At 43.4% G+C, this 19754-nt stretch overlaps 1 long non-coding RNA gene across 1 annotated transcript in view; it reads left to right on the top strand.

Moving 5' to 3' along the window:
- The window catches only part of LOC141009001 (uncharacterized), a 58906-nt gene that overhangs the window by 4938 nt on the left and 34214 nt on the right, over positions 1 to 19754 (top strand). The window contains exon 2 of the long non-coding RNA XR_012180115.1: positions 14382 to 14459. This is a non-coding gene — a long non-coding RNA (uncharacterized lncRNA). The remainder of the gene's footprint in view (positions 1 to 14381; positions 14460 to 19754) is intronic.

Genomic DNA, 19754 nt, shown 5'->3' with positions numbered 1-19754 from the left:
TTTCTAGATAACACAATCCTGCTCCCACATCTGGTGTGGGAGCAGTCAGACCCAACAACCGAAGTAAACTGGTCCCCGAGGCTCTCTCTGCTTCTACATTAGCAAGAATAACACTCATTTATTAAACGGCAGTGGTTTCTTCTCTCTTCAGCACAAACAGCCACGTAGAAAAGAAGAATTATAGTCCTGCTGCTCGGAGCGCTCTGGCTTTCACAACCTGCGTTTGTTCGGCAGTTTCTCATTAAAAACCTTTCGAGGAAACCTGCACGAACATCTGACTGAACAAATCTTTCAATATTCGGATCACAGTGATCAGTAAAGTTTCTTTTATTGCAGCATTTACTGCGGTTTGTTCTTCAGTAGAGGAGAGGATGGTTAACATATAAACTCAGAGTGACAGAGTCCACAGTTACAGTAACGCTCAGTGGGGATATAAATTTTGTCTGACATCCCGTCTTTGTTCTTTGTCTGCCATCAAATCTAAAGTAGAGCGGATGACAAACACCGCTGCCTCTTCGTTCAGCTCAGGGAGGAAAACAAATATCCAGACTTCGCCTGCTCAGGTTCTGCTGGTCGTCTCAGAAATCAGATCTCAAAAACCCTCCGCTTTATTTAGTAAAGCCTTTTAAAGGAGGTGCATCTCTATAGGCACGGTTACCACTGAAGGTTTGGCCTCACACTTCCTGCTGCAGCGATCTACAAGTTTAATCAACTTGTTGTAAATCTTCAGTGTCTTTAGTGAAACTAGCTGTTGGTTTCAGAAGGTGGAGACACAGGGCTGTTGCATCTGCACAACGTCAGCTAAAGCCCGATCGATGTATTGACCGGGCTGAAATCTGTGGTCGGTTCACTAACTGCAGATAATTCACTGCTGGCATTAGTGTCACGTCTGTCAGGCGTCCACAACACTTCAGGCTCGCTGCTCGTGTAGTTACAGAACGACTGAGAGAGGGACCAGAAATAGAGACTGTCTGGCTAACGACAGGGTCCATGTTCTCAGCCCGGACCCAGCAAAGAAAATGGTTTCTGCTCGCCAATCAGCTTGTTGTGCTAACCTCGGCACATGCTGGTAACAGCGTTAGGTGGATCGGTGAACGGTTCGGCACTAAATAAATGACCCATTACAGCTTTAATGCTAACTATCCTAAAGTTAGCCTTCCTCCTCAATCTCAACTGTATTATTTTCCCAAAGTTTAAAGCTAAATATGGACGATGGTTCGTCCAAATTCCAGCTCAGCTCTGCTCGATTGAAGCTGCAGGAAAATCTCCAGAACTAAAACAGCAACTACAGTTTGAAATTGGCTGCACTGGATGGATGGATGGAGGGATGGATGGATGGAGGGATGGATGTGTGGATCTGTGGGCGACTGGAAGCAGAAATGCATCATGGACTCAAATACTGCTGACTGAACATCCACCATTTTCTGTTTCCAAAGATCCATCTCCCAACTCTGCATGTTTGGCTGGATATGATCCTCAAACTATTAATCAAATTTCTGATCCTTTCTCCCAGAAATTACAACAAAGAATAAATAACGAAATGAAAAATAATTCAGAGTTGCAGCTCTCGTTGTAAACTTCAGAAACCTCCTCCTCCACACACCTTTACAATATCTAACGAGGGCGTCTTTGTCTGAACACTTCTGTAATTCGTCATTCACACTGCGACTGTGCAGGTGTTCAGGGCGATAAAGGAGCCAGGGTTCGATCTCCTCTCTCAGCTCTCTTTTTTTTACCTTCTTGACACAATAATGTCTCTCACTTTCCACGTGTTAACACCGAGTGCAACACTATGAAAGTCTTCCAGGAGAAACTGTCTGAAATCCCACATATTTGAACAATATTGCTTCTTTCCTCTCCCTATGCCGGATTTTTCACCTCCACCTTCCAGCGTTCAAACATTTTTGATTTCCGACATGATCGGCAACAAAAGCGTGTCGGTTCAGGTTCGGGGGAAGATTGTGGCTTTGGTTAATATTCAAACAGTAAACATGTCGGGTCTCAAGTCATATCGTAGAAAAACTGAAATACCTCATTATGTTTGTTAAAGACTTAAACAAGAAGGCATTTAATTTCCTTCCAAACATTTTTGCTGCTGCGAATTAGTCGTATACGAACGAGATTTATGGAAGATGGTCAAAATATCACATCATTACTCCTCAATCACCTGCAACTTTTAGTGTTTCTGCAACGATTATCAGATCAATAATTAAATTGGTTGATTGAAAGAAAACTGACTATTCTGATAATCAGTTAAGTCATTTTTAAACAAAAATGTTGAACGTTTGCTGCTTTCGTTGTCTTTTCTGTCTCTCTGACTCTTTTTCCGACTGTTGTTTGGACAAAAGAAGTCAAGACATCACTTTTTACATTTTATAGACTAAATGATAATAATAATAATTAAGTTAATGAGGTGAAACCACCTCAGATGAAATGTGCACATTTCTCTACACACTGCATCCTAATTTAACCTTGCTGATAAAACAGTATAATTAGAGATTATAATGTACATTTCTGGGCTCATCAGAAGCTCCAGCGGCTCAAACAGGATCCATGTTCAGGCCTCTAACACTTCCTCTTGTTCCCAGCTCCTCCACCTCCATCACACTATAGGCATTCCTCACAACAAGCCCCCCCCCCCCAGTTTTAAAGGGACATTCTGTGTTTTCATTTTTCTCCTCCCCTGTCCATAGTGGCATCATTATAAGAGCCTATTATGGCGGTAGCGAGGGCCGACTCGCAGACTAAATGCCTTGTTTCTGTCCGCCATGGGAGCCTTTCTATAGAGCCGCAACTCCCCTCCTTCAACAGAGAGGCCCCTTCATCACGCTGCCCTCCTCCTCCTCCTCCTCGTCCTCCTCCTCCTCCTCTCATCCTCCTCGCTCTCTCTTCTCCCTCAGACACAGACAAGCCTTTATCTGCCCATCATGTGCTCGCTCTCTCTTTCTCTTTTTTTTCTCCGGCCTGACCCTGTTTTCCACAGCGAACACACAGGCATGCTGGTTAGGATTTGAGGGGGGCGCACACACACACACACACACACACACACACACACACACATGCAGAGCGAGGGGGGGAAAAGACTGATTTTGAAAGCCAGCTAAATATTTTATCCATGGCCACGCTATCTGTCTGTGTAGCTTAATACCGATTTGATGTTATCTCCTAAGTCTTTCCAGCAGAGGGTTTTTTTTTTCTCTCCATATTTTATTTTCTGGTCAAATAATCTCTTCATATCTGTAAACTGTGCAGCATGTCATCTCGCCGTGCTCCGGGCCTCGTCTTTTTCTAGCTGGGAGACGTGAAAACATGGAAGGACTCCAAACACATCTGCCACACAACTATTTTGATTATTTTTTTTACATGAAGCGCTTCATCTTTTGGTATAAAACTTGTTTTTCTCCGAACCAACAGTCCAAAGATACTCTTCAGATACTCGGTTCATAACGATGTGACGCAGATAGAAGCAGCAAATCATCAAATATGAGACTCGTCAATCGACTGATTACCAAAATTCAGATAAAATTCAATCAGTTAATGAACCAATGATGTTCGCACCATGAATGTTCAGTATTATAGACCTGGGTACATCCGATTTTTGCACAGTGGCCACTCGCGGTATTGCAGCAAAAAAATTCTCCTACGATTTCACCGACGTTGTAAAAAAGAGATGCTGGTGGAAAAAAACGACACCTCGAACTGCAATCAGGTTTAATTATGACTGTTTGTTTGATTTGATTTGTTTTATAGAGGTTGTATATTTGTAAACTTTCCTTGAGTCGAGGAAGGCAGTTCTTAAAAACTGTAAAGTCAACGGGCGGAGCAGGAACTCGTGTGTTGGACTGACTCGGCGCCATCTTTGCGTTCGATATCTAGTTCTTTGGACAGATACCGAGACGGAAAAGATTCAAGATGAACTGCATGTCCGCGTCGTTCATTATTGTCTGTCAAACAAAAGAAAAGGTGGCGCTCGAAATGAGTCGACCCTCCACTTCTGAATACTCAACTTCTCCAGCTGTAACATAAATTGATTAGTTTTGAACCATTAAACTAAAAGCTAAATATTTTGATAATCATTTAATCAGTTGGAGTCAAAATTCTCCAATTCCAGCTTTTTAAATGTGAATATTTTCCTGTTTCCTTCCTCGTCCATGATTATTATATGATTACTGACATTTTCTGGACCAAACCAACTGATCATCAGGGAACATAAGTGACAGATTCAACATCTTGTGGCTGAGCTTTGTTCACACAGCAGGTACAGCCATAAAAACACTGCATGTCAGGTGTGGATATGTGTAAGTGTGATAGTTTCTACTTTTCCAAAACCCATTTGGATTTCTGTTTCACTGGTTTCCCTTCATTTCTCTATGGCATGAACTTGCAAAGACATGAAGTCTGTGGGAGCAGCGTTTGAACATCATCACGTCTGAATGATGTCACTGTTACCTGCTAATGGATTGTAGACTTTTCACAATCTGTCTGCATTTACCACAAAACACACAGCAGGCAGAGACGACGCTCGCTCGCCACGATGGATTACAAGCTGATTTTACTGAGCGTATTGAAAAAGAAAATCCTGTCTGTGAGGTCACAAATCTGCCCCGCGGAGTGTTTTTATGTAGGAAGCAAAGATCACATCAGCCAACGCCATAAACGCTTTTATGAAATTAAACATTAACCTCGAGGGAAAAACCAGAGAGCAGGTGAGATGTGAGCTCGTCTGCTGAGCAACTTCCTGCCACGCTTCTTAAAAAGTTAAATATTAAGAGTCTTCATTGTCCTGTTATCAGTCTGATTTCTAAAAACGCATCACTGTAAGACACACTACAGCTCTGACCTCCGTCAGTCTGAGGGAACAGACTGTTGAACCGGCACTGGATGAAGTAAATAGTTTCTACGCTCTGATTTTCTGCGTCGCACCGACTTTAAAAGCCCCTCATGACGTGCATGTGATGCCGAATGTACATCACTGAAACAATTTCCTCCTTGTCTCGCCACATTGGACGCCATGTTGGACGTCTATACAACCATTTTCCCTCCATCTGCTCGACTGATTTTTCGCGGTTAGCCGGCGTGCACGTGGTCGACGCTGAAGGCCTCCTCCTCCTCCTCCTCCTCGTCCTCGCTCTCCTTATCAGCTCCATGTATAGGTTTAGTTTTCTGATGTTCATCCACCTCCTGTCCTCATCTTGTCTTCACTTCACCTCCTCTCACTCTTTTCTTTGCCTTGTTTCGCCTCAGTTCACTTCCTCTCCTCCTGAAGTTGACCCCCGTCCTCGTTCTCCTTCACCTCCTGTTTTCATCTCCTCAACATCACTTTTCTCCTTCACTGTCTCCTCTTTTCTGTCTTTTCCTCCTCCTAACCTCTCTATTTCCTCCTTTACATCTTCTTACACTTCTTTCTCCTTCATTCATCCGTCCTTTTGTCTCTTTTATGCTTTAATTCGTCCCGTCATCCTCCCATTCTCGTCCTCTTTTCCCTTTTACATCCGTCATCCCTCCTCTGCTCCTCTTCATTCCTCTCCTGTCAGCTCTTTTATTCTCTCCTCCACTCATCTTCCTTTCATCGCTCTAACATCACGCTCTTCTTTCTCTTTTTCTACGTAAATTATCTCGTCTGGATCTCGTGTCCACCAGCCTTTTTTACTTCTCATCTGTCTTCCACTCGTCTCTTCTTCTTTCTTTTTTACTCCTTTTGTTTTAAAAACCTTGGCTTTGCCTCCTTGTTGCACATATTTCTCATACAGCTTTTGTCTAAGAATGAAAATCACTGCAAAAATCAATAATTTCCCCTTTTTCTCCGGATCGTATTGAGTATGTCCAAGAGTAAAACTTTCCTTTTGTCATAAACTGGGCTTGTGCATTTGATGAATGGTGAAAAAATAGGAAAATAAGTGTAATTTGAGCTGTTCTCGAACAAATATTCCTCGTGTTTGCCAACAACAGAGCCAGAAACTCTGCGTCCTCCAGATCAGTGACGTCAGTACGGAGAGGTCAAACTTCCTGCCAGACGTCTCGCTGACAAACGGTTATAAAACTCAGACACACTTGTTGTAACGGCTGATAGAGAGCAGGTGATGATCTGCTGTGTGTGACCGTGTTTTACAGCTGCAGTCAGAAGCATCTCTGAAACATTTAACAAGTTTTAAAATCACGTTTATTAGCAATATTCTGATTAAATTAGCCGCTGGTTGAATGTAACCGAGTGCATTTTGTCTCAAGTAACAATATTCTGCGTCAGACTTCGACTCGACTTCAAGTTTTAGTAAAACTTAAATCACATTTTGCTCGTGATACTTGTGTACTTTTACTTCTTGTACTACTCTGCAGTGTTTCTGATCTGTTGGGGATAAACTCGTCCTGTTGCCTCGTCTCATCTTCTGTTAAACACCGAAAACACTTTATTTTAACCGTCACTGTTACTCGAGTACTTATGAGCTATTATTCTTCGTCATACTTTTGCTCGACTGTCCGTTTACTTCTCATATTAAGTTATTCTGAGGACAGTTTCAGTCATACTTTAACAACACTTTTATACTTTTACTCTTTGTTCTGCTTTTACGTGCTTCTCTTATTTTACAGTGTTACGTGTGTTTGCTGATCTTTTGGGGTTAAATCTGCGCTGCAGTCTCTTCTCAACACCGTCCTTTAACCACTATAAAACATTTATAAGTAATATTATAATCAATGCTTTAAACCAGTGACTGGATGCAATTACGTAGGTTTACTCGAGTACTTATGTACAATGTTTCTTTGTCATACTTCTGCTCGAATGTTCGTTTACTTCTCATATTAAGATATTCTGAGAACAGTTTGAATATTAAGTCATACTTTCACTACATTTTGCTCATAACACTTTTATACTTTTACTCCTAGTTCTGCTTTTGCTGCTGCTGCTGTGTTTTCTTCTCAACACCGTCCTTTAACCACTATAAAACATATTAAAACAGTATGTAGAGATCTGATAAATGGTTTATAACACACTGTTATGCAGTTGTAAACAGCTGTAAGTGTTTATTAATGTTTTCTCCTGTGAAACACTTAAAATAACTTGATATTTGCTTATAAGTGATTCTGAATGAGGGATCCATCTTCACTTCCTCCTTTTCTTTTCACAGCTACTTAGAGCTAGTTAGTTAGTTTTACTTTAATTACACGACATTTAGCTTAAAATACTTCTGTACTATTACTTTTATTCTTCTGCTATGTTTTTTCATCTGTTTGAGGGTTAAACTTCACTTCATCTTCACTGAAAACACTTTATTTCTCTCTATTTATCAGCAATTTGTGATCATGTGATAAAAGGTTTATAACCAGTGATGGAATACAACGAAGTACGTTTACTGAAGTGCATGTTGAGGTACTTGTATTTGAGTATTTCCATTTTCTTCTACTTTATTCTTCCACTCCACATCCTGGAGGAAAACATTGTACTTTTAACTCCACTATATTTATTTGATAGCTTTTTTTAATAGTTATTTATTTATTTTATTGACAACTGGATATAATAAAGCACTGTTTCCAATAACGTTACGTACCTGTAAGTTACATTTACATGTATTTTTGATACCAGACACAGAAACACTATTCGTACAGGTGCCTTTTCACTTTTACTGCAGTAATATTTTACTTTTATCTTCAGTAGTAAGTATGAACAGAGTATTGAGTGTATTTTTAAGAGAGTTTCTGAATGTTTGTTGAATCAGCTGTACCTCCTCCTGCAGGCAGCTGTAAGTGGAATGAATGACGATAAAGTCAAATGTGTTTTCGGGGGAATTTAGATTTGTTTTTAAAATAATATCAGTGAGCTGATATTAGATTACTTTTATATGATGTTAATGAATGCTGGAAACTTCTCAACCTCCTCCCATCCTCCATTTTTTCCCTTCTTCCTCTCCTCCCACTGTTTTCATTTCAATTCACCTCCTTTTAAACTCCCCATGTCTCCTCCTCTCCTCCTCCCTCCTTTGTTATGCTACATAGAGCTTTTAAACGAGGAGCTCTTCTTCTTCTTCTTCTTCTTCTTCATTTTTTTTATATCCGTCAAAGCTCCCAGCAGCGTGCGCGCGTCGCGAACATGGAGCATAATTCTAATGAGAAGGAGGGAGGATGCGCGCCCCCGAGGCTGAGGGGGAGGAGGAGGGAAGGAGGGAGGAGGAGGAGGAGGAGGGGGGAGGAAGCCAGTCAGCCATCCAGCCGCGCGCGCATGCTCGAGACAGCAGGTGCCCGAGCCCCCGTTGAAGGAAAAAAAACTAATTTGCATTGCTAATGAGCTCCTCGGAGCCTCCTCCCCCTCCATTTTGGGGGGCAAAAAAAAAAAAGCTTCTAATATGGCGACGTGTTTTTATTCCTGCTCGTCTCCTGCGACTCCAAACATACACACACACACCAGACACATCAGAGAAATGATGGTTAATAATCATAAAACTCTGTTTGGAGGAATAAAACCATGAAGCATGAGGAAGGTCAGCAGACTCCACTGTGTGTGTGTGTGTGTGTGTGCGCGCAGCAGCTCTTTAAATCACCAGCGTTAACATATAAAAACACAATAACGAGTTTTCATTTCATTCACTGAGTTAATGAAGCGACTTCACCGTCCAGAGAACAATAGACTGTGACGCCAACACACACCGTCACACCGCCGCGGCACATGGACCATCACCAGGATCAATTAATCAGCCCATCGAGAGGAGGATGAGCATAATCGATGGTGATAAAAGAGCAGCGGATGGATATTTGGGGGGGGGGTCAGAGAGGGCTCCATCCACAACAACAGAGAGAGAGAGAGAGAGAGAGGGGGGGGGCACAGTGAAGTCCTCATTGAGCAAAACAAGTGAAGCGCCAAATTCCCAACAAGCAGAGCCCTTGTCTATTGTGAGGGGGGGAGACAGAGAGGGGAGGAGAGGGGAGGCTGCCATACTCCTCCCTGCAAACCTGCTCACAGTGAAACACCCTGCAGCGCGTAATGATCATAAAACAATCATAAAAATATGATTACAATAATTAATAATAATCGCAATATCGGATTTAAATCGTGCTGCACGTCGCCGCCTCGCGCTCTCTGCGCGCTGACCTCGTTTACATCTCACACACGAGCCTGGCTGTGATTATGATGTGATTTCAGTCCGTCTGTCTGCCGCCATGTGCGTGCGTTTTTAACACGCGCTTCATCGAAAAAATGGCTGAGACACCCCCCACCTCCCCCTCCCTCCCCATCACCCCCCTCCGCCCCCTTCTTATAGCCTCTATCTGTGCGCGCGCGCGTCCTATAATATTCTTGGTTTTATGGCTTCATGTTATTGTTGTTGTTGTTGTTTATAATTTTCTGGAGGCGCATAAATAACTTCATGCACCTTTTTTTTTTAGAGGGGGGGGGGGATTTCTGGTTATTATTCTCCAGACACATGCACGCGCGCACACAGATGACAGACACACATGTCAGTATGTGACTGCCCTCGAGAGCAACAGACGCCCCTCATACAGTCAATGTAGGAGACACACAGCGGCTCCACGAGAGCGGAGACACCGTGAAGCTTCCTGCTGGAGCCCCACGTACAACATATCTGTCCACATCGTTCCGGCGCACAGAAAACGCACAAACCCGCCAACCAGACACCCAGACTGCGTGATTGATCCGTGCCATGTGATTGACCCGAGCAATCAAACCCCAAACTGGACATCTTTCTCTTTTTTTCCTACATATTTTCTCCCATCTTCTGGTTCCTTCTAGAAGATCAGCGGGTTTTTTTTTGGAGGGGGCTCACCGCCGCGCGCAACGTCGCCAAACAACAGCCGCTCATTGTCCCCCTCCGCCACTCTCTCCGTCCCCGACCCTCCAACCACGACACAAAACAAGCCCCCCTGTCTGCACGAGGACCCCCCGGTCAGCACCACCTCAGCCCGCTCCTACTACTCCTACTATCAGGTTAATTTGGCCGTTAACGGCTAATCACCCCGCCGGCTAATCGCCATTAAACGCATTCCCCCGCGACCTGTAGCCTCAAACTGCGACCGACGCGGGTGAAATAAAAAACGGTTGAGCTGTTTATATATAAAAAAAAAAAAGCAAGAGATTGAATGCACAGCAGCAGGTTGAGATGATGATGACAGAAGAGAAAAGATAAATAAATGAGCCAAACAAACCTCCTTTTCGTGTGCGTAAATCCGTTTCCAAGCGCGTGGAGAGAAAGGTAATAAGCTTGTTGTGTTGGACGGGAAAAGACGCTGCCGGGGCTAAATCCTCCCAACCATCCTCTCTCTCTCTCTCTCTCTCTCTCTCTCTCTCTCTCTCTCCCTCTCTCTCTCTCTAGGTCTCTCTCTCACTGTATGTCTCTCGCTCTTTTTGCGCGTCTCGGTCTAGGTCTCTCTCTCTCTCCCTCTCTCTCTCTCTGTCTCTCTCTCTCTCAGCCAATTGTGTGAGATGGAATTGGCGCGAGGGGTCTCGCAGCGGGACGTTGGCAGGTCCCGCACACACACACACACACACGCACGCGCACACACAAACGGGGCACGTACGCACGGGACGCCTTTCCACCTCGCTCACTCCCCTATGGTTGCCCCTAGCAACTATAAAGACCACCACCCTCCCCGCCCCCTTTTGCCAGACCCCCTCCACCTCCCCAAATTCAGAGGGTTTAGAGGGAAATGATCTTCTTGGGGGTTAATTTGCTCGCGGCTGATGCGCGAGAGCTTTATTATTTTTTTTTTCATACGCGCTCCAGAAAAAGAGGAGAGAGAGAGAAAGAAGAGCGAGAGACACACAGAAGGAGGGAGAGAGAGAGAGAGAGAGAGAGAGAGTCTGGGCGCCAACAGCTTACAACTCTCCCTGTGGTGGCTGCTCCATTCACGTTTCAGGCATTGTTTTGTACCAGTGTGTGTGTGTGAGTGTGTGTGTCTGTGTGTGTGAAGGCAGGAGAACAATAGGAAAGCATCAGGGGCGAGCAAGAAGAGAGGGGGGGAGGATGGGGAGGAGGGTGTTGAGGAGCCCCCCCCCCCCTTTCTTTCAAACATCAACCATTCAGAGTGAAGATGGAGACAGAGAGAGAGAGAGAGAGAGAGAGTGTGTGTCCACACTGAGTCGGCTGAATTTAAAAATGTCCCCCTCCGTCCTCGCCCTCCACCCACACCAACTCCCGGATGTTGCTCCGCTGGATGTGGCTGCGTCATCGTTTCAAACGTTCACTGTGAGAGCGTCTCATCTCGTCTCGTCACGGAGCTGCGTTTAATTCACCGTTATCACATTCTGTCTTCAACTCTTATCAAGTGTTTTAAGTTGCCTAACCCAACCCGGTCACCAGAATGAAGACTGGATGCACGCTTATGTTCTGGTTAGGTTTAAGCACAAAAAAAACACTTGGTTAGGGTTAGAAAACATCATGTTCTGGTTTAAAATACCTGCTTTTGTTTCCGAGCTGGAAAATGTCCAAAGGTCTCGTTAAAAACATCCAGTGGTTTCACGCTTTCAAATGTTGAAACAGTGTTTTGCACAGTGGTTTCAAGCCATCTCGACTAGCTCTAACAGTCTGGCTGGGTTAAGGCATGAAAAACAACTTGGTCAGGGTTCGGAAAAGATCATATCTTGGCTTAAAATACCTGAAACTCTCGTCACCAACACGGCTGTAAAATATCCTGACGTCTCCTCAAAAATATCCAGCGGTTTCATCCTTGCAAATGTTGAAACACCGTCTCTAACAGTGGTCTCAGCCGTCCACCACCTGACGCGAAAGTCAGCTCATGTACATGAAATGTGAACTTGATAAGAAACTTATCGCTACGTACATATTTGATCATATCTGTGGTTTGCAGAAACGTAAGATGCCAACAGTTTAGTCTGTGACCTGCAACTGTGTTACCTGAACCATAGTTTATCTGCCATAACCAAAATCTCATATCTGAGACCATACTGTCATTTTTAAAAATGTTCTCATTGAACTCAGTCTGTAGTTTTGCAGAGCTCTTCAGGAGTGCCGTCCTCGTCTGGTTTTACAGCGTACTGAATGAGTTTGCAGATTTAAGTAACCGGTATACTTTGCCCTCTCCTGGATGTAATTGCTGTGTGAGGCAGGCTGCCTTACCTTTCACTGTGAACTATGAAAGAAAAGTGCAGCATTTGTTCTCCTGCTGCAAGTTTTTCTGCTGTATGTACGCGGTGAAAACTCCCGTCCTCTGGTTCATTTTGAGGCTGCAGCGATGTGGACTGGAGGAGTTGGCGAGAAAACGTAGCAGCCCTGTGGCAAGAAGTTGAAACAGAATCGACTGCATCACTCAAGCTGATAAAATGCCACATAAATCTAGCGTGCTACGGTGTTTGACCTGACACTTTCACTGACAGGACAGACATTCAGAGATCCTCCAGATTGCTGTGAGTTTCTGTTGTGTTGCAAACGATGCTCCTCTCCCGGTTGAAGCCTCCCACGCCGCTGCACAACTCTGCAGTATTTACTGCAACGCCTGATTCGGTCTGAACGAGGCCTGAAGAAGACAAAAAATGATGTCACCTCTGACCCCGCCTGTGATCGCTCATTTAAATGTTAATGCTATGCTAATGTTTCACTTAACGTTGAGATCATAAGAATAGTGATTTTTGTTGGATTTCTAAGTGCAGCAGAAAATGAGTTCGGCTGCTTTATTAACCTTTTTAGCAAAAGAGCTGCAATCAGATGACTTTTCTTTCTGTTAATTCAGTTTTCTCACAACAAACACAGAATCAGTGATCACAGAGAGAGGACAGAACGGACATTTAACGAGCTGAGAGTCTGCACAGTGTCCAGACTGTGGGGCTGGGATGCACATTTTGCTGTTTGCAGACCAAAAAGCAACTAGAGAAGAAGATGTGAGGCTGTTCTCCTGTTGCTCAGCTGTTTCAGAGGTCTGTAACAAAACGACACACACATTGTTTTCACACATAAATTGTGTTTGGATGAATTCATCGAGAGAGACGTCTGAATGGAAATCAGAATTGAGCGAGAGAGAGAGAGAGAGCAGGACAGAGATGTGTCACTGTGTCGCCGAGTCTGAAGTCTGATTCTGATGATGATTCGACGTGACAGCCAGCAGCCTCCTTTTCTCCTCCTGCTCCTGTTTCCTCTGCTCGGCTTTTATCCCTCCTCTGTTCCTCTGAGTGGAGGAGAGGAGAGGAGAGGAGAGGAGAGGAGGAAGAGAAACATATACAGAGAGGAAAGGAAAGGAAAGGAAAGGAAAAGAAGAGGAGGAGGCAGAGAGGAAATCACTGAAAAAGAAAGCAGAAATGGTGATGAGGGGAAGGACAGGAAAGCAGGAGATGAGAGCGTGGAGGAGGTGGTTGAAAGAGATTTTCTTGCCTGATGTCTTTACATCGTGTGTGATGATGCTCTTGTTTGCAGTGATTACAATAAGTGGTAAAATCTATTGTTTTTAAACTCGTTCACACTGATTTATCTCTAACATGGCTATCTCTTAAGCTTTTTTTGAATGTCAATGTTTTATTTCTGCCTGCGTGCTCATGGGATGGCGTCGTAACGGTTGTTCGCCTGAATCCCTGTATCAATTTGAAAAAAAGATCCCCCTTGCTTTAATCTAACCTCTGTCACTGTGCCTTTGAGCAAAGCACCAAACCTGCTCCAAACAGCTCCTTTGGTGTGCTGCTCAGTGACCCACAGTAACAGGTTGTACCTAGCTTCAAAAACCAATTAAAGCCATTTGGTTTTCAGCCCCCCCTAAAGATGACATTAAAATCCTCTCCGGGCCAGTAAAAAGAAGCACTCAGATGTGTGAAGTGAAGTCAGGCGGGTTTTAGTGCCGTCGACAAAGACTCCATCACATTAAAAAATACAGGAAAGAAAAAACCTCCAGCTGTAATTCAGCGGCAGGAGTGCTGAGTCAGAGTCGTTTCTGCTCCACATCACCGCTGGACCGTCTGCAGATCTCTCCATATGCTCACCTAATGAGGCTTTGAGACCAGGAACACCTACCTGCCTACACACACACACACACACACAGAGGTGTGCACTCAGACTGTAAATCTTTGGTTGCTTGCGTATAATCTGACGAACGTATCAGAAGTCGTCTTCCGTATTTAAAGTCGTGCTGAAGAACTCTATAAAATATATTCAGAGCAGTCAGATTAAATTCTGCGTGTAGATAATAAAACACTTCTTCCAGGTTCGTTATGGTGACGTTTGTTCTGGTGGACCTTGTTGCAACCAGGCGAGTGTCTGAGAAAATGACCTCAGGGGAAAGAGAGTCCCTGAGGTGGTTATATATTTGTAATGAAGTTGGTTTGTTGAGGTCGAGGTTTGATTTTGATTCACTCGGGATTGTTTTACTGGAGGCTAGAAAGAGAAACTGTGAAGACTTGTGAGTATAGTATGATTTTATATTGTTCATTATTGTGACTGCAGGATGACAGATTCCTGCCGGGGCTGGTGAAGCGGTCGATGTGGAGGTGCAGCAGGTCCGTACTCCAAAACATCATCCAGGTAAGAAACATTTGAACTTTGCTTCTCCTAATTGAAAGCTTCAGAAGTTCAGAGAGTTTAATATCCCTTTTCCATACACGTGTTCTGCAGCGTGGCAGAGTACCTCTAACTTGTCTGGAGTTGATGATGTTTAAAGGTAGCGCCCCCTTTAGCGCTGGTTTCTATGCCGTGCAACACAGACTTTCAGGTTGTTGTGAACATTTTGCTCGGCATCCTCAACTTATTACTTGAATAACTGAGACTGGATAATGCTCCTGACCTCAGGCACAACTGAGGTAAAGGAAATGCAACATGGTTTGACTCTGCGTGGCTAAAAGTGCCAATTGAAAAGCCCTTTAAGTAATCTAACTCTGGTAGCAGGAAACACTTCTCATGTCTGGTTTATCAGTTTTGAAGCATATGTTGCTTCTCTTCCATCATTTGAAGTTTCCTCTGCAGTAGTGCTCGTCTCTCTCCTGGTCCTTCTGACATGTGATACTAAAACAAAAGTGTGTGGTGTGCTATGCTAACGTCTGAGTTTCGTGGGAAAAGGGTACATTCAGCATTTTTCCCCCCCCGGGTCAAATGGTTTATCTATGACTTCTTTGTAACTTATTTACCAGCTCCAGCTTTACCGGCACGATGCTCTGATGCATGTTGAAGTTTCAGACGTTGGAGTCTAGTTCATTAAGCACTCGAGCATCGTTCAGTCGGACTTTAAAAGAGAGACTGAAATGAAAGATAGAAAACATTATCACTTGTTCTTATTCAGATTCTTACTGGTTTAATTATGCAGCCTTGTACATGGGACACGTTTTTCTGCCCTGTAGTAAAAACCAGAACATCCAACTTTGACCTTTTTAATAAAAAACTGGACCATCCCACTGTGGCCCTGCAGTGGAAAACCAAGAAGATCCCTCTTCAGCCTCGTACTGCAAAACCAGACTAATGAGTGTGCCGTTGACGGCTAATTAGGCTCCACAGCTGTAAGTGGCTGTAATTGCAACACACCCACGCACACACATATACACACATATACACACACATACACACACACATATACACACACATACACACACATACGCACACGAAGCTCGAGGGCGAAGTTGACAAACATGCCAACATGGTTTCATCTTTAATTCCCTCTTAAGTCTCGCTCTCTCTTTTCATCCTTTTTTTTCTCTCATCCCCTCATCCTCCCTCTATCTACACCTCCGCATTGATTTCTAACCATCAGCCTTTCATAAACTCTCTCTCATCTCATCTCACCTCCCTCTCAACCTCATTCTGCTGCCGCCTCCATCCTTTTATTTCTCCATCACTCCATCCATTCACTGTCTTTGTGAAAACAGTCCTTGCTGCGATGGAAGCTGAATGAAACCACACATACATGAGTTGTCTATCTATCTTATCTATCTACATATCTACATATCAATATATCAATATATCTATATAGCTTTCTGTCGAGTAAATACACACTGATAAAGAGGACAAACAAATGCCTGAACACAAACACAAACACCAAACACACACAGTCCAATGTCGTCTGGATGTCACCAGACAGAGAGGTGTCTAGAGAGAGTCCTCTGCCTCTGGTGACAGAAGTGTGTGCCTGTGTGTGTGTGTGTGTGTGTGTGTGTGTGTGTGCGTGTGTGTGTGTGTGCGTGCGTGTGTGTGTGTGTGTGTGTGTAAACAGCGTCATGGACAGAGGATAAAAACAAACAGGATGGAGAGCGACAGGGAAAAAACAACAGACAGAAGGCAAGACAGAGGAAGAAATGAGACAGAGAAAGTGCCAGACAGCAGCATAAAAAGAGAGAGAGAGCGAGAGACATTGGCGGTGAGAGGGAAAGAGCGAGAAAGAGAGGGGGTAATGAAAAAGAGAGGGAGAGTTTGCCTGAGGACAGAGCGACCAGCCTTGGCATGCCTGGCTAAAGCAGGGGCTGCTGGGTAATAAATAACAGCCATTGGGGTGTCAGACGGACAGAGGAGGGAAAAGAGATGGATACACCAGACAGACAGACCGAGAGGGAACGCAGGGGAGACATAGACAGAGACATAACAAGATGGAGGGATAAAAAAATATTATAAATGTTTGTTTTAGGGATGCTAAATCATTAGAAGGGTTAGAATGTGAAACGTGTTGTGTCAGTGGGGATTGTAAATGGTGGTGTGTGCTGTATGTGACGTCTGAGATAGTAAATAAAACTTAGGGATTTAAAGTGATCTCAGAAATGATAAATGGCAGTGGGGATGCAAAATGCTCCTAGGGTTCATAAATGGTAATTGACAGGTTGGGTGGGAATGGTTAATCAATAGTGATGGGTTAGTAGAAATGATAAACTATGTTGGGGATAGTAAACGGTGTTGGATTATCGGGATGATAAATAGTGTTGGGGATTGTAAATGGTGCATTAGTAGGGCAGGTGGATGGTGCCCGGGATTGTAAATGGCGTTAGGGAGAGTAAGTCTTTATGGAAACTAGTATTATAGATGGGTAAAATGTTGATTGAATGGGGATTATAAATGGCATGGGTAGGACTTGTGGTTGTGATTGATGTTGCATTGGTAGGGCAGGTAAATGGCACTGGGGATAATAAATGGTGTAAGAGATAGTGAGCTGATATAGAAAATAGCATTATATAATGGTTAATGTGGTGGGGATAGTAAATGGTGTTTGTCAGACTTGTAATTTATGTCAGGTAAAAAGTTTTGGGAAAGTATATAGTGATGGATTACCAGGACTATAAATAGTGCTGGGGATAGTAAATGGTGTTGGGTTGCCAAAACTAGTAAATGGTGGATTGATCGTAAATGGTGATTGTAGGAGTGTAATTTGTGTTAGGTAAATACTCTTTGGGAGAATAAGTGGTGTTGGATTATCAGGATGATAGTGTTGGGGATAGTAAATGGTATTGGGTTGGCAAAACTAGTAAATGGGAGTGTGGATGCAAAATGGTGGTTGTAGGCCTGATAAGGACATGTCACTTGGCATGGTGTTGGGGACAGCAACAGACTACAACTATGTTATTCAAATGGGCTACTAGCTCACCGCCCACGCTACGCGCTAGTAGCTCAAACAAATGGACCAAATTAACATAATCTGACCTGATTTCTCGGCTGCCGTGTCATAAAAACGTCATTTGCTTACGACGGTGAAATGCAAGCGAGGTTTTTGCTGAATAAATACGAGACACTGACATTTTGTTTGCAGTGATTTAATTCCCTGCTCAGTGACGTGTTCACACACAAAATATACTTTTTCTCCCAAGACGAAGACATCAAGGGACAAAATGAAGGAGGAAAGAGACGCTACGGCAGAAGAAATAGGTTGGATTAAAGAGGGAGAAAATGAGACGCAGAGAGGATGATGTTATGTGAATGGAGCAGGACATGGATGGGCGTGTACCTACACACACACACACACACACACACACACACACACACACTGGGGGATTTGAGGGGGATTTGACAGTGAAGTCATCTCTGTGTGTTATCTTAGCTTTGCACTGAGCGGGCAGCTGTGAATGACCACGACACACACACACACACTCGTACGTGTCTTCCCTCCCACACACACTATCACCTCGCATTAGGCCAAACACCTTATGAGCTTTGTGAGAGTCCCACTGTAAGTGTATAATGTGTTTACAGGCCGGTAACGTACAGACCTAATGAACAATCCTATAAACTAACCCACTTTTTACAATCGTGTACGATTACTCAGGAAAATATTGTTTATCGATGCCTTCAATCACAAAAATTATTCATATTAGCATTTTTTGATCAAAACTTGAATATCGTTGAGGAGATCATGGTCCAAGGTCAGAGAAAGATCTGGTGTCGAAGACCGGCCCGACCGACCACCCTGAGCTTTAAATAGAAGACTGAAGTTCAGGATCATAACTTTTAAAACCTGCTGTACATTATACAAGACAGAATACTGAAGCAAACCTCATATCTCTGTCCTTTTACTCAGTCTGAAATGCTCTTATCTCAGAGCAGATAAAAAGACTCCTCTCTACCTCTCCTCTCCTCTCAGCTCTTATTCTTTCCATTACTCTTCCCGAGGCTGCCCGGCTGCCATCAGCTGTCTGGATGCTGAAAACGTCCTCTTTTTTTTTGGCTTAAACACTGACTTACTTTTATGTTTTGTGATGATGTGAAGGACCGTACTGTCCAAGAGCGATTAACTGTAAATGTATCTTTATAAAAGTCATACTGTACTAACTCAACTGGATGGCGGAGTTCACACCACGACTGTGACGACAAAGACGAGTGAACAAAATCGTTGGGATCACTGTCAGAGCGATTTGATAAAAACACATCTGAATTTACAGGACCATCAATAAGCTTTATCTCAGTGACATTTCTCTACAAAATAATGTTGCAGGAGTGCTTTTAATATTAATATTAACTGCAGCCGACCTCTTTTATGTGAGCCAATTATTGCCATTTAGGAAAATCTACTCTAATAACTCTTGGTTAGTTATACAACTTATTCAATGCTTTTTTAAAAAGGTATATTAGGCTGCAAAATACACATAAAAGACCAAAAACTCTTGTAACAGAGTTGGATTCTTCTGTGCAACGTACTGCAGTAACAGGTCATCAATATCCATTTTCCCTTATACACTAAGAACTAACGCTTCAGTTGCTTCAAGAGTGGATGTTATCAAAAAAAACAAATGCAATATGTTGTCATTCATGTTTTGCAGAGACGTCCATTAAAGATGTTTCTTCATCATGTTGATGAAATAAAATTTAAGATAGATTTTTGAGTCGTCAAATACCGACACCTTGGGATTGTAGGTCGGGTCGGCCACCGTCCCAAAGCGTAGGTATTTGATGAGTTAGCAATGAGACTCTAAAATCTACTTTTCTTACAAATATGACCTTTTAATACTTGATAAACAAAATGACGTCTAACATCTTGTGTGTTCGTCTTTTTATTAAAGCTGATACGAAGCAATCAGAGTACGTGTAAAAGGATAAAGCTTTTATTAAATCTGTCAAGTTTTTGCATAAAATACATTAATTTATGTGCATTTACTTCAAATGTTCAACTCTGAACGCAGCCTGTTCCTTCAATGTGTGTTAGTGTGTGTGTACATTCACAACGTATAGCCTTTGTGTGCCTCTTCATGCTAAGCTACATGGGTGAGTAAGCACGTGTGTGTGTGTGTACTCATGAGTAAGCTTATGTATATGTCAGGGGTTAGGGGAGGTGTGTGTGCATGTGTGTGCGCGTGCGCGCGTGCATGCGTGCGTGTGTGTGTCGACCAGGCTCTCAGCGCTACCTGTCAAATTAATTTC

This window comes from Pagrus major, chromosome 2 (genome assembly GCF_040436345.1).
Source record: "Pagrus major chromosome 2, Pma_NU_1.0".
NCBI classification, from domain to species: domain Eukaryota; kingdom Metazoa; phylum Chordata; class Actinopteri; order Spariformes; family Sparidae; genus Pagrus; species Pagrus major.
This window is presented reverse-complemented; position numbering and strand designations above follow the sequence as displayed.